At 41.7% G+C, this 10307-nt stretch overlaps 1 protein-coding gene and 1 long non-coding RNA gene across 6 annotated transcripts in view; one reads left to right on the top strand and one right to left on the bottom strand.

Moving 5' to 3' along the window:
• The window catches only part of LOC125920059 (uncharacterized), a 12224-nt gene extending 2525 nt beyond the window's left edge, over positions 1–9699 (bottom strand). Inside the window, exon 1 of one of the 2 annotated variants that reach the window (XR_007456936.1) lies at positions 8495–9699. This is a non-coding gene — a long non-coding RNA (uncharacterized LOC125920059). Of the gene's footprint in view, positions 1–5702; positions 6108–8494 lie in introns of those variants that run through there. The other variant, XR_007456935.1, reaches the window with a different exon arrangement.
• The window catches only part of CACNA1C (calcium voltage-gated channel subunit alpha1 C), a 658891-nt gene that overhangs the window by 175785 nt on the left and 472799 nt on the right, over positions 1–10307 (top strand). The window lies entirely within an intron of this gene.

Raw genomic sequence — 10307 nt, 5'->3', positions numbered from 1 at the left:
TGCTGGCCATTATTGGAACACATGTTTCTGACTCCAAAAGCCTTATCTCTTTTCCCTTTATCAATCTGGTAATTATTTGTTATTTACCGTGTGGAATTAGTTTTTGGAAACAATTTGTACAGATATACACAAAGGAACTATGTGGTCACAAAGGGGAAAAGCAGCTGCATAAGTCCTTTTACTTTCCCATATCTGTGTGGGGTTCCTGCCTGGCAGCTGGCAATTTCCACCTCTTGTTTGTGTTGTAATTTATTACATGTATGTCATCCTCCTTCCTGAGGCTGGAAACTCACTGAGACCACAGTCCATGTGGAATTCATTGTCATATTTACTATAGGATCTCAGCCAATGCATAAAACATAGTAGGTCCTCAGTAAATACGAAATAATTTCTAAAGTTGAATAAGTGCATTTGGTAACCAATTCTTAAGCCACCCATTTCTGAAAATAATGAAAAGGGGGACATTTAAATACGTGAGTGATAAGACATTCATTACAGTTAAATGGTGCTTTTATGATTTGCAAAACCTTCTATACAGTTTATTTCATTTCACCACCACCCCCTCTCCACCAACCCTTGTAAAGGTGGTGGGGCACATGTTATTTTCCCAATTTAATTATGAGAAAACCGAGGTTAGTGTCAACAAGTGATCTACCCAGGGTCGCACACGGGGCTATTTTGTTTTTGTTCTTTGTTTTTAAAATCAGAGCAGAATCAGAACCATCATCTCCTGACTTTCTATTTTGTGAGTGACACATACCTACTAAGTACAAAGCTTGAACATAGGACCTAATGATACTCATTATGCATGAACAACAGGGTGTTTTGATTCCTCTCTGGCAGATTGCAAACAATTTAGTAGAGTACTACTCAAAATGTGGGCCCCAGCTGCTAGAGACAAGTTAACCAGTTACCAATCTATGGTGAGATCACGGGCTTGTGGCAGAATGTGAATCAACTACGTCTATAAACACTGCTTAGTTTACCTGACTTTTTTTCTCCTCTTTTTACATTTTTCTTTTAAATACTTTTAGGCTTACATAAAAGTTGAAAAATAGTAGAGAGTGTGCATAGATCCTTCACCCAGCTTCTCTTATGTTTATATCTTGCATCACTGTAATATAATGATTAAAGGTAACAAATTGCCATTAGTACAATACTTTCAATTAAACTTCAGATTTCCTTTTGATTTCACCAGTTTTTCCACCTATGCTTTGTTTCTGGTCCAGGATCGAATACAGAACCCTACCTGGCATTTAGTCAGCAATCTCCTTAGTTTTCCCCCAATATGTGCTTGTCCCTTGGTCTTGCCTTGTTTTTTTCCATGACTTTGACACTTTTGAAGAGTACAGGGCAGTTATATTGGAGAATGCTTCTTAATCTGAGTTTGTCTGTTTCCCCATGATTTGATGTAATGCATTTTGCATACTGAATACATGCATCACTTCTGAATATCATATAAGTAATGTGCCCTTTGCATTCTATCATAATAGAAGCAGAAGATGTTAGAATGTCTTTTTGCTGGTGCTGTTGACCTTCACCTTCATCACTTGGTGAAGGTGGTGTCTGTGGAGTTTCTCCACCGTAAAGCTGCTATTTCCCCATTTCTAAGTAATACATATCCTGTGGGAGATATTTTGAGACTGTTCAAATTCTGTTGCTTCTCAAACTTATGCTTATAATTTTAGCATAGATAGTAGATCTTGCCTGCAACATTTATTGCTGTGACATTAGCCTAATTTTTCTATTGTCTTCTTTCCCTCTACATTTATTAATTGGCATTCTTCTATTAGGAAGAGCTGTCCCTTCTTCCCCATTTCTTTCTTTATTCAATTATTAATTTATGTCACTGTCATATTTATTTTATTCTATGGATCACAACCTAATACTACACATATTTATTTTATTGTTCAAATTGATCTAGCTTTGGTCATTTAGAGGTCTTCTGGGTCAGCTCCTATAGCCTTCAACATGCCGTCAGTCCTCAAGCATTTTCTTGCTTTTGGACCACAAGATACTCCAAGATCATCTTGAATTTTTCCTTCCCCAACCCTGAAATGAAACACTTCCCCCAAGGAGCCCTGGTTTATTTCATTGGAGAATATCTAAAAACCAAGATTTGGGCACTAGTTGTGCTCATTGCTATCAACTTTTTTTATATCAATACTTCCTTGATGAAGGAAGCTTCACATTTTGAAAGCGAGTCAATGAGCTCCTTATCTTGTCATGAGCCACTAACAATTTGTGACCCTGCCACTTTGAGTCTCAGTGGTCTTAAAGATCTGTAACCATGCACATGTCACCCATCTGGTGGTAATTTTAAATTCCATTGAATTAAAGTCATGAATCAATGTTATTCTTTCACTCATGCGCGAAGCAAGTATGTGTTGAGCACACAGTACGTGTCAGGCCTTGTGGGTGCTGGGCTCACCATGGTGCATTAAGTTCTCCTGAGGAACTTATAATACAGTGTCTTCTATTAAATGTAGGAGACAATACTCTTGTTTGGTCACTGCACAGTATGAGAACTCATTTAAGATTATTCAGCATTCTAAAACCTAGGGGATTCAGCCTAGGGGATTTTTAATTTTGATTTTGGATCCAGAAATTGTGAGAATGTGAACAGGCTGTTTCCTAGCACTATAGCACTTGGTATCATTAAAAACCTTTGCCCATGACTTGATTCTGACATATGGGTGGTTGAGTCTTTGAGGCCTTATACAAGGAGGCTGGAGACAGATACTTTGACTTGAAAAGACTTTTGGTGTTTAATTGCTCACTCTAATCATTGTGTGAAAGAGTCTGCTGGCAGGAAGGAGTAAAGGCTTGTGGCAAAAATAGGGCTCCATCTTCAGTGCTTCCCTCTCCCATGGAGGCTGGAAGATGGAATAAGAGTACTCCTCTTCAAACTAGCCTCAAACCCCAAAAGGATCCCTTCAGCAAAAGTGTGTTTTCAAAGATTCTGTTGCTTGACTTTAATCTACTCCACCTGTACATCAAGTTGGATCTAGGCTCAGATTGAAGAAGATAAACAGTGATGTCACTTAAGGTCACTTGGACATGTCTATCCCCACTCCCACTGTATCCTATACTTCCCATCTGGTTTAATACAATCTGGCATTATTTCAGTGCTTCCCACTTTGGCTTGTTATTAGTACTTCTTTTAACTGTTTGAGCACAAATGGACTAAGAATCCCTTTCACAGCTCAGAAAGTGTTTCTGGCAAAGAGGATTCTGCTGGTTGGACAATATAATCCTATCAAACAAGTCAATTGTCTGGAAGCATCTGTTGGTCTCTTTTACTTTTGGAAAAGATGGAAATGCTGAAAACTGATGCTAAGGGGTGTTCTCTCTATATTAGTCCTTTCTGGCATCCATTAAATTATGAGTATTTTGTGTTATTGGCATGCAAAATATACACACAATGGCCAATTTATTGCCTGTTCTTGGGAGGAGAGGAACAGTGGAGCTGTGGTAAGTCGATTGCCATGCATTCTGGTTAGAAATGGGAGGACAATAGGATCAACTGTGTTTGCCTTGAAAAGTAGCATAGGCATCTGAGAATCCATTTGCCAGATGTGTCAAAGATGGGTAATTGGGTATACGTTTCTCAGCATATAATGCCATTCATTTAAGGTGGCCAATTCTCCAACCTTTAACTTGGTAGTTGACCAGTGGCTGGATTATGAACATGAAATCTTTAGTGCCTATCTCACTCTTTGTGTTGGTGCTTTTCACAGAAATTGTGTGTGCGTGTGTGCATGTGTGTGTGTGTGTGTGTGTGTGTGTGTGTGTGTGTTAATACATGAAATCCAGTTTAGAGAAAAACTTTGTATGCCCCATCCTGCTTGCAATGCAGTGGTCTGCCCTTGAGAATTTTAAATGAGCTGACCTACATAGCTTAACTATTTCAATTAAAAGTAGCAGAGAGTGTAAATTGGCAAGAGGTGGAGGATAGCAAGGGAAAAATCCCTCCCAGGAGCTTTGGTTCAGGCAAGGCAGTGGAAGAGACAAGAGATTCTGGGTAAGAATCATAAATGATAGCCATCATGGATGCTTTGACACCCTGCTATGAGTGAAGTCCTTGTGAAGGTGGTTCCTTAGTATCCCTTGCTATGGACCTGTATTTGGTCTTCATGGGATTGAGGCAAGCCAACTCTCTCCCGGGGAAGAATTTTGATGTTATTCCTTAATTTTCCAAACATCCACACTCTTGCATTGTCAGCTGTCTCTACAGTTGATTCTTTGAAGGGCTGGTGCTCTCCCCATCTCTCCAAGCCTTGTCTCAAGGGAAGATGTGGAGAGGAAATGCTGTATATGGTACAGAGTAGCCATTCTTGAATTCTTATTTTCCATTTCTTCCCTACTGCTCAGAATTCTGACTCCACAGAAATTCCTAATTAACTCAGTTGCTCTACAGCGACAAGCTAACATCTGGAGCTACCAAGTCAGGAAAGCCATTCGGCCCAGATCCAGCACGGATTTTCTCCCCTTCGCACCCAGCTCAGCAGTTGGGCACTGTACCAACCCTGACATTGTGGGATGAAGATGCCAAGGCCTGGAGCAACTCAGGGCTAATTGTTTCACCCAGAAAATCATGGGTTAGATATTTTCAAATTGCTGGCCTATTTCGAACAGTTTTTTGTTTTGGGGTTTGTCTTGTTTTAGGGGGTTTTATTGTTGTTATTTTGGTAGGAGATCAGAGATCATACAGTCCCTGGAGGGGGATCTGCCCTACATATTGCCTGTATGATACTCCTACTAGATGGGGGAGATGGGGGTTAACTTAGGGCTATGACCAGGCAAAGGTGTAGTACTCTTCAAATCTATCTGTATGGCTCCTCAGGAGCCATATGAAATAAAATGATGAACAACTTGTCTCTATCAGGCTGGCTGGAGGCAGTTAGGTGCACAGGAGATGTAGAAGCCACTGCTAGTTTGCTTTTTTCAGTTCCAGTTCACATTTGTGGTACCGTCTATCTGCTTATCATATATAGTGCTTATTATGGGACTGGCACTATTCTGTTATACATAATAGTGGACCTGATAAAGTAGGTACTAATGTTGTCCCCGTTTTACAGGTGAGAACTCTTAGGCATTGAGAAGTTAATAAATTTGCTCACAAACATTTGCTTCTGAAGCTAGGGTCAGAGATCAGGCAGTGTGGCCTTAGAGTCCAGCCTGCTATACCAAAGACACACTGTCAGTAATGTAGGTTCCATTTCAACCCAGCCCCAAGGGTTTTCAGAGAAAAATCCACAGTGCTTCTTGGGTCAAGGTCAGTGTGGCTCAAACTTAAATTTGCATATGAATTGTCTGGAGATCTTTGTAAAATGTAGATTCTGATTCAGCAGCTCTGGGGTGTGGCCAGTTCCAACAAGCTCCCAGGTGATGTCAATGTGGCTAATTTGTGGTCCACACATCCAGTTGCAAAGCCTTAGTAGGCTATTCTATGATTTTCACTATCAGATTGCACTTAACTGGCTGTGGAAGAAACCCTTGCATTTAAGTAGAGGACTCATTAACACCAATATGAATTTAATGAGTGATCAATTGGAAAAGAAAAGAACTATAGAAGCAGGGAGTAATCAATTTCTGTTAAAAAAAAACTAATTTTCATAGGACTTTAATAGAAAATGGAAAGATAATGTTCTCCTTTTCTGTGTATTAGCCAAGGATTTTTCTTTTGTTCTTGGGCTTACCTCAGTACTTCTGGGCTAGTTTAAATCCTCATTTTTTTCTGAGTCACCATTACATACAGTTCTCCCAGCCACACCCCAGCAATGTACAAGGGATCAGACACAAAGTTAGATTCCATCACAAAGGCAGAGTCACCATGGTAACCACATCCTTTGAATCTTGAGTGTGCCCAGGAACCTGAGCAGAGCTGATAGTTGAACCAAGTTGTTCTCCTGAGAGATGGGGGGGAACAGAGCCCTGCCTACACTAGGCTGCTATATCTTCATCCCTACAACCAGAGGTGTCCACTTGCTGTGAAGAGTCTAGACACTCAGAACATCCTCCCCTCCCTGTAATCTTGAAGTTAGTCTCCAGGGTGGTTTCTGACCCTAACTGCCCTAACACCATGAGAATATTTCAGTGCCTTGGGATACTCTTGTTCTTCTGGTTTGAGTTTTGGTGGATAACCACATCTGAGTCTTGCTGTGTTAATATGTTGATATTTTGGTTTATCTGCTTACTGGTGGTGTGGGGCATATGGCAAATCCAGTAGTGAACGGGCCTGGGCAGATGTGACCCCACCACATGGTGGCCTCATGGGGAATCTTAACTCCAGTGTATGGAATCAGTGAAAAGTGTAGCTTTCTAGATCAGGTTTTTATTTTATACGTTAAGGCAAAAAGCTATCTTCTATAATTTGGAACCTCTCTTCCTTTCCAATTCTCTCCACGGCCTCCATTGCTCGAGGGATGATGGTATGGGTTCACTTTTTCCCTCTCATTTGGATGACACCATCAGAGAAGCACTCTGTACCTCTCCATCAAGACCCATGAGATGACCTAATGGTTGATGGAGCTGAGGAAAAAGAAACTGAAATGACCCAATGGGACATAAATGTTGATTTGTTATTATTGTTTGATAGAAACAATGAACTCAGTTGTATTAGCTTGGCCACATGACTTCTTGAAAGGCATCTTTCAGATATGGAAATACTTCAGAGGGTTGTGTTGAGTCTCTAAGAAGACACTGAGCATTCAATTCCCAGTGGCCAATGGTCGACCTCTTTTGAGACATTTCCAACTGGAAAGGAAAGACAGGTCTTCCTACCTCCTGTGGAACCTCACTTTTAATGACGTTGCCTTATGAAGATGTGACCTAAGGAAGGACTGGGTACAGACAATGCTTTTAATCTCACTCACCTTATTCTTCATCTTTATATCTAAGTTTCAAGAAACTAATGTTAGCTAACAGCACTGTTTTTACTGCTAAGCAAAACTTCAGGAAGGGGCATTCTTTGATAAAACATTTATTAACCAATTTTCTCTCTATTTAAATTAAAACCTATACTGTTTTCCTTTGCCCTCCAAGCTCTACTCTTATTTGCTTATTACAAATCATTTTAAGGAGTATAAAAGTGACAGTGACTGGTTTTAATATTGAAAACCTAAAATTAATAAATGCAGTTTTGACTGCTGCTGCTGTCCTTGTGTTCTTTTTTGTATGTTTATTTAATTGCCAAACAATATTGCTGCTTGCAGACTGTCCGTTCTAGCCTTTATCATCAAAACCAACAGAATCAGGTTTGGGACCAAGGCTCATGCACATGAAACTGGGAAGACGTTATGTGGAAGAAGCATTTCTTTTCAGAATAACCAATATTGATAGGAAGCATGATGTGTATATAAGCCAATAAGTATTTCCTGTGAAGAAGTAAGTAATTAGTTGATTTTGACACCATCTTCCCATAGAAATAGTGACACTGGAGCAAAGATACACTTTTACTGAATTTTGAAAGACTGGAGCAGTTCTTGCCTTCAATCTGATTTCTGTCAGACCCAGAAGCTTCTCATAATACATTCTCTGGCTGGTGAAAGGTGGTGAAGGGTGAAGGGTTTGGGAAATGGAGAGGAATTCCACTAAAATCACTCTGAACCTTAGAGAAAAATTGGAAGGGGATCAGTCAGCTGACTCCTTCCCGTGTGAGTCAGAATAAACACGTAGTTCTGCTGGGACCTGGAAGGCTCCAGTTAATGTGGAATGGGCTTGGGTGGATCCATGAAGTGTTCTGGGGGAGGAAGGGGTTGACTGTCCTCAGAGAGGGGAGGGAATCTGGATTTCTTAGTCCTTTGGGTGGAAGCTTACTATGTCCAAAGGGAGTCTTTTTTTTTAAGTTTACTTATTTTGAGAGAGAGAGAGAAAGAGAGAGAGAGAGAGAGAGCAGCAGGGGAGGGGCAGAGAGACAGACAGAGAGAGAGAGAGAGAGAGAGAGAGAGAGAATCCCAAGCAGGCTCCACACTGTCAGCATGGAGCCTGACGTGGGGCTAAGTCTCACGAATTGCGAGATCATGACCTGAGCTGAAACTGAGAGTCATGCGCTTAACCTTTGAAGCCACCCAGGTGCCCCCCAAAGGGAGTCTTTAAAGAGATTTTGTCCATCTTTTTCTTTGAGAAGCAAAATAAGAGGGTTATACTTGCAAGAAGTGGAGAAGAAGAGGTGAAGTTAGGAGGAGATCTCCTTGGCTATGGCTGAAATGTGGGAGTTGATAATGTAGAGAGATTCTGGAACCTCCAACTCTGGTTTTAAGGGTCAAGGGTTTTCATTTTGACTAGCTTAGTTCCTCAGCTTATTAAATGGCTTTCATCAAATTGCTTAACCACCTTAAACCTTAATTTTCTCACCTGCAAAGTGGAGATAATGCTTGTTCCAGAAGGTTGTTAAGGGGATTACATGAAATAATATATAGCATCATGACTGTCACATAGCAGCTCTTCACGTTACAAGTTATTTTTACTACTTCTAGTTCTGTTACAATACCTGACTTGGGACAGCATGACGGGTGAGGAGTGACGATAGAAACAGTCAAGATGTAGACACTAGAGCTGGCACAGAAATGGCGGCAGAACTGTTTAAAGGGGACCCAGGCAGCAGAGCACCCCAGTTTGGCTCCATCCACGGGCCATTGACTGTCATGTGGTGTATTGGTTGCCTAGAGGAACAGCAGGGGTTGGGACAACAACACCTCCCTCAGCCCCTGGGGCTTTCCTCCTCCACACACTTCCCCCTGCCCCCTGTATTTCATACTGGAAAGGCTCTTGGTGGGAGCCACAGCTGGGAGGAGACTATGGGCTTAGAAACAGTGTCAGGATGAGATACCACAGACTCTTGGCCCTTTTGCCCAATCCCTGAGGTCACAAAGGCTTCCCTTCCTGGGGTTTTGCTCAAGAGCCACAGTGTTTCAGCTTTTTTCCTGGGAAGCCCAGTTTTTAACTGGTAAGAGATTTTATTCCAATAGTCTGTTTTAGTTCCCTTCTCTGTTTTTGATCATCCTTCTTCTCTCCCACCAGCCTCCCACTCTGCCCCCCTACACACCCTGCCTCTTTTCCAATTTTAGCGGTGTTACCAGGGCAGTTTTTCAGAAAGCCTGCTTCAGTGGTTCTCGCCTGGGCCGTTTCCACAGCGGCTGTGTGCCGGGTACCATTCACCGAGGCTCAGCAATTGTGCCCCATCTGTTCCTCTGGCTGCAGCCACCAAGCATCTGTGGGGGGTGGTGAAGGCTGAAGATGCCCAGACAAGGGGCAGGGAGGACCTGGCCACGTGATGACCAATGCAGCAGGGGTGCCTGGCAGGAGACTCAGAATAAAGGGCCCTTATGACCTCCAGGGGTAGGGAAAGAGTGGGAAATGAAGATCAAGTTAAAATTAAAAGGTTTTAAAAAGTCATTTGTGAAGAATTAAACAAATTTCTTTCAAACTGCTTTATTACACATAGGAATTGTATCAATCAACAGTGAGCACTAAATTGCTGGATCAGTCAGAAAATATTGTTGCTGCTGAAGAATCAATGCTAATTGAATCATTAGGGCATTATTACATGAAACACAAATAGCTTGGTATGATAATTCTCTGCTCTGCTTGATCTGTCATCTTCCAAGAAGTAGTGAAACTATGTCTGTACTGCCTGATCAACTGCCAGGGTCCCCTCCATTACTGCCTTTCTCATTAGAGTTAAAGGTGGGTAGTGGTTGTGGTAATTTCCCCCTATTAAGAAAAGGAGGGCGGGTGCCTGGGTGGTTCAGTTGGTTAAACATCCAAGTCTTGCTTTTGCCTCAGGTCCTGATCTCACGGTTGTGAGATGGAGGCCCACATTGGGCTTCACCTGCTTAAGATTCTCACTCTCCCTCTATCTCTCCTCTATCTCGCTGCCCCTCCCCTGCTCACATGTTCTCTCTCATAAATAAATGAATAAATAAACAAACAAACAAACTTTTTAAAATGTGTATAATATAGTCCTTCTTGAAGTCAGTGATACTGAATAATCTTGACAAGTAAGAAGGTTGAAGAAGAATTTGGATTGCATTTTGGAAATCTTCTGGTAGGGTCTTTGATATGTGAATGTATGTCTGCAACTTTATTGAAGTAGGCAAAATGCAAACAGTGACCAACCTGAGCTCAGAATAAAAGGCAGGGCTGCAATGGGGATGCCAGTTACAGGCTGAACACTCAGGTCTGAGCCCTGAAGCTGACTGGAATGGCTCTGGAATGGACAAGACATTTTCTAAAGTCTTGGAGGCCAGTATTAGAGCTGGGTTCACCCTCTATCACCTACACACTCTGATATTGACCTTTCC

The sequence above is a fragment of the Panthera uncia genome, chromosome B4, assembly GCF_023721935.1.
Source record: "Panthera uncia isolate 11264 chromosome B4, Puncia_PCG_1.0, whole genome shotgun sequence".
Lineage (NCBI taxonomy): Eukaryota > Metazoa > Chordata > Mammalia > Carnivora > Felidae > Panthera > Panthera uncia.
The sequence above is the reverse complement of the archived record's forward strand: the minus strand, read 5'-3'. Positions and strand labels throughout refer to the sequence as shown.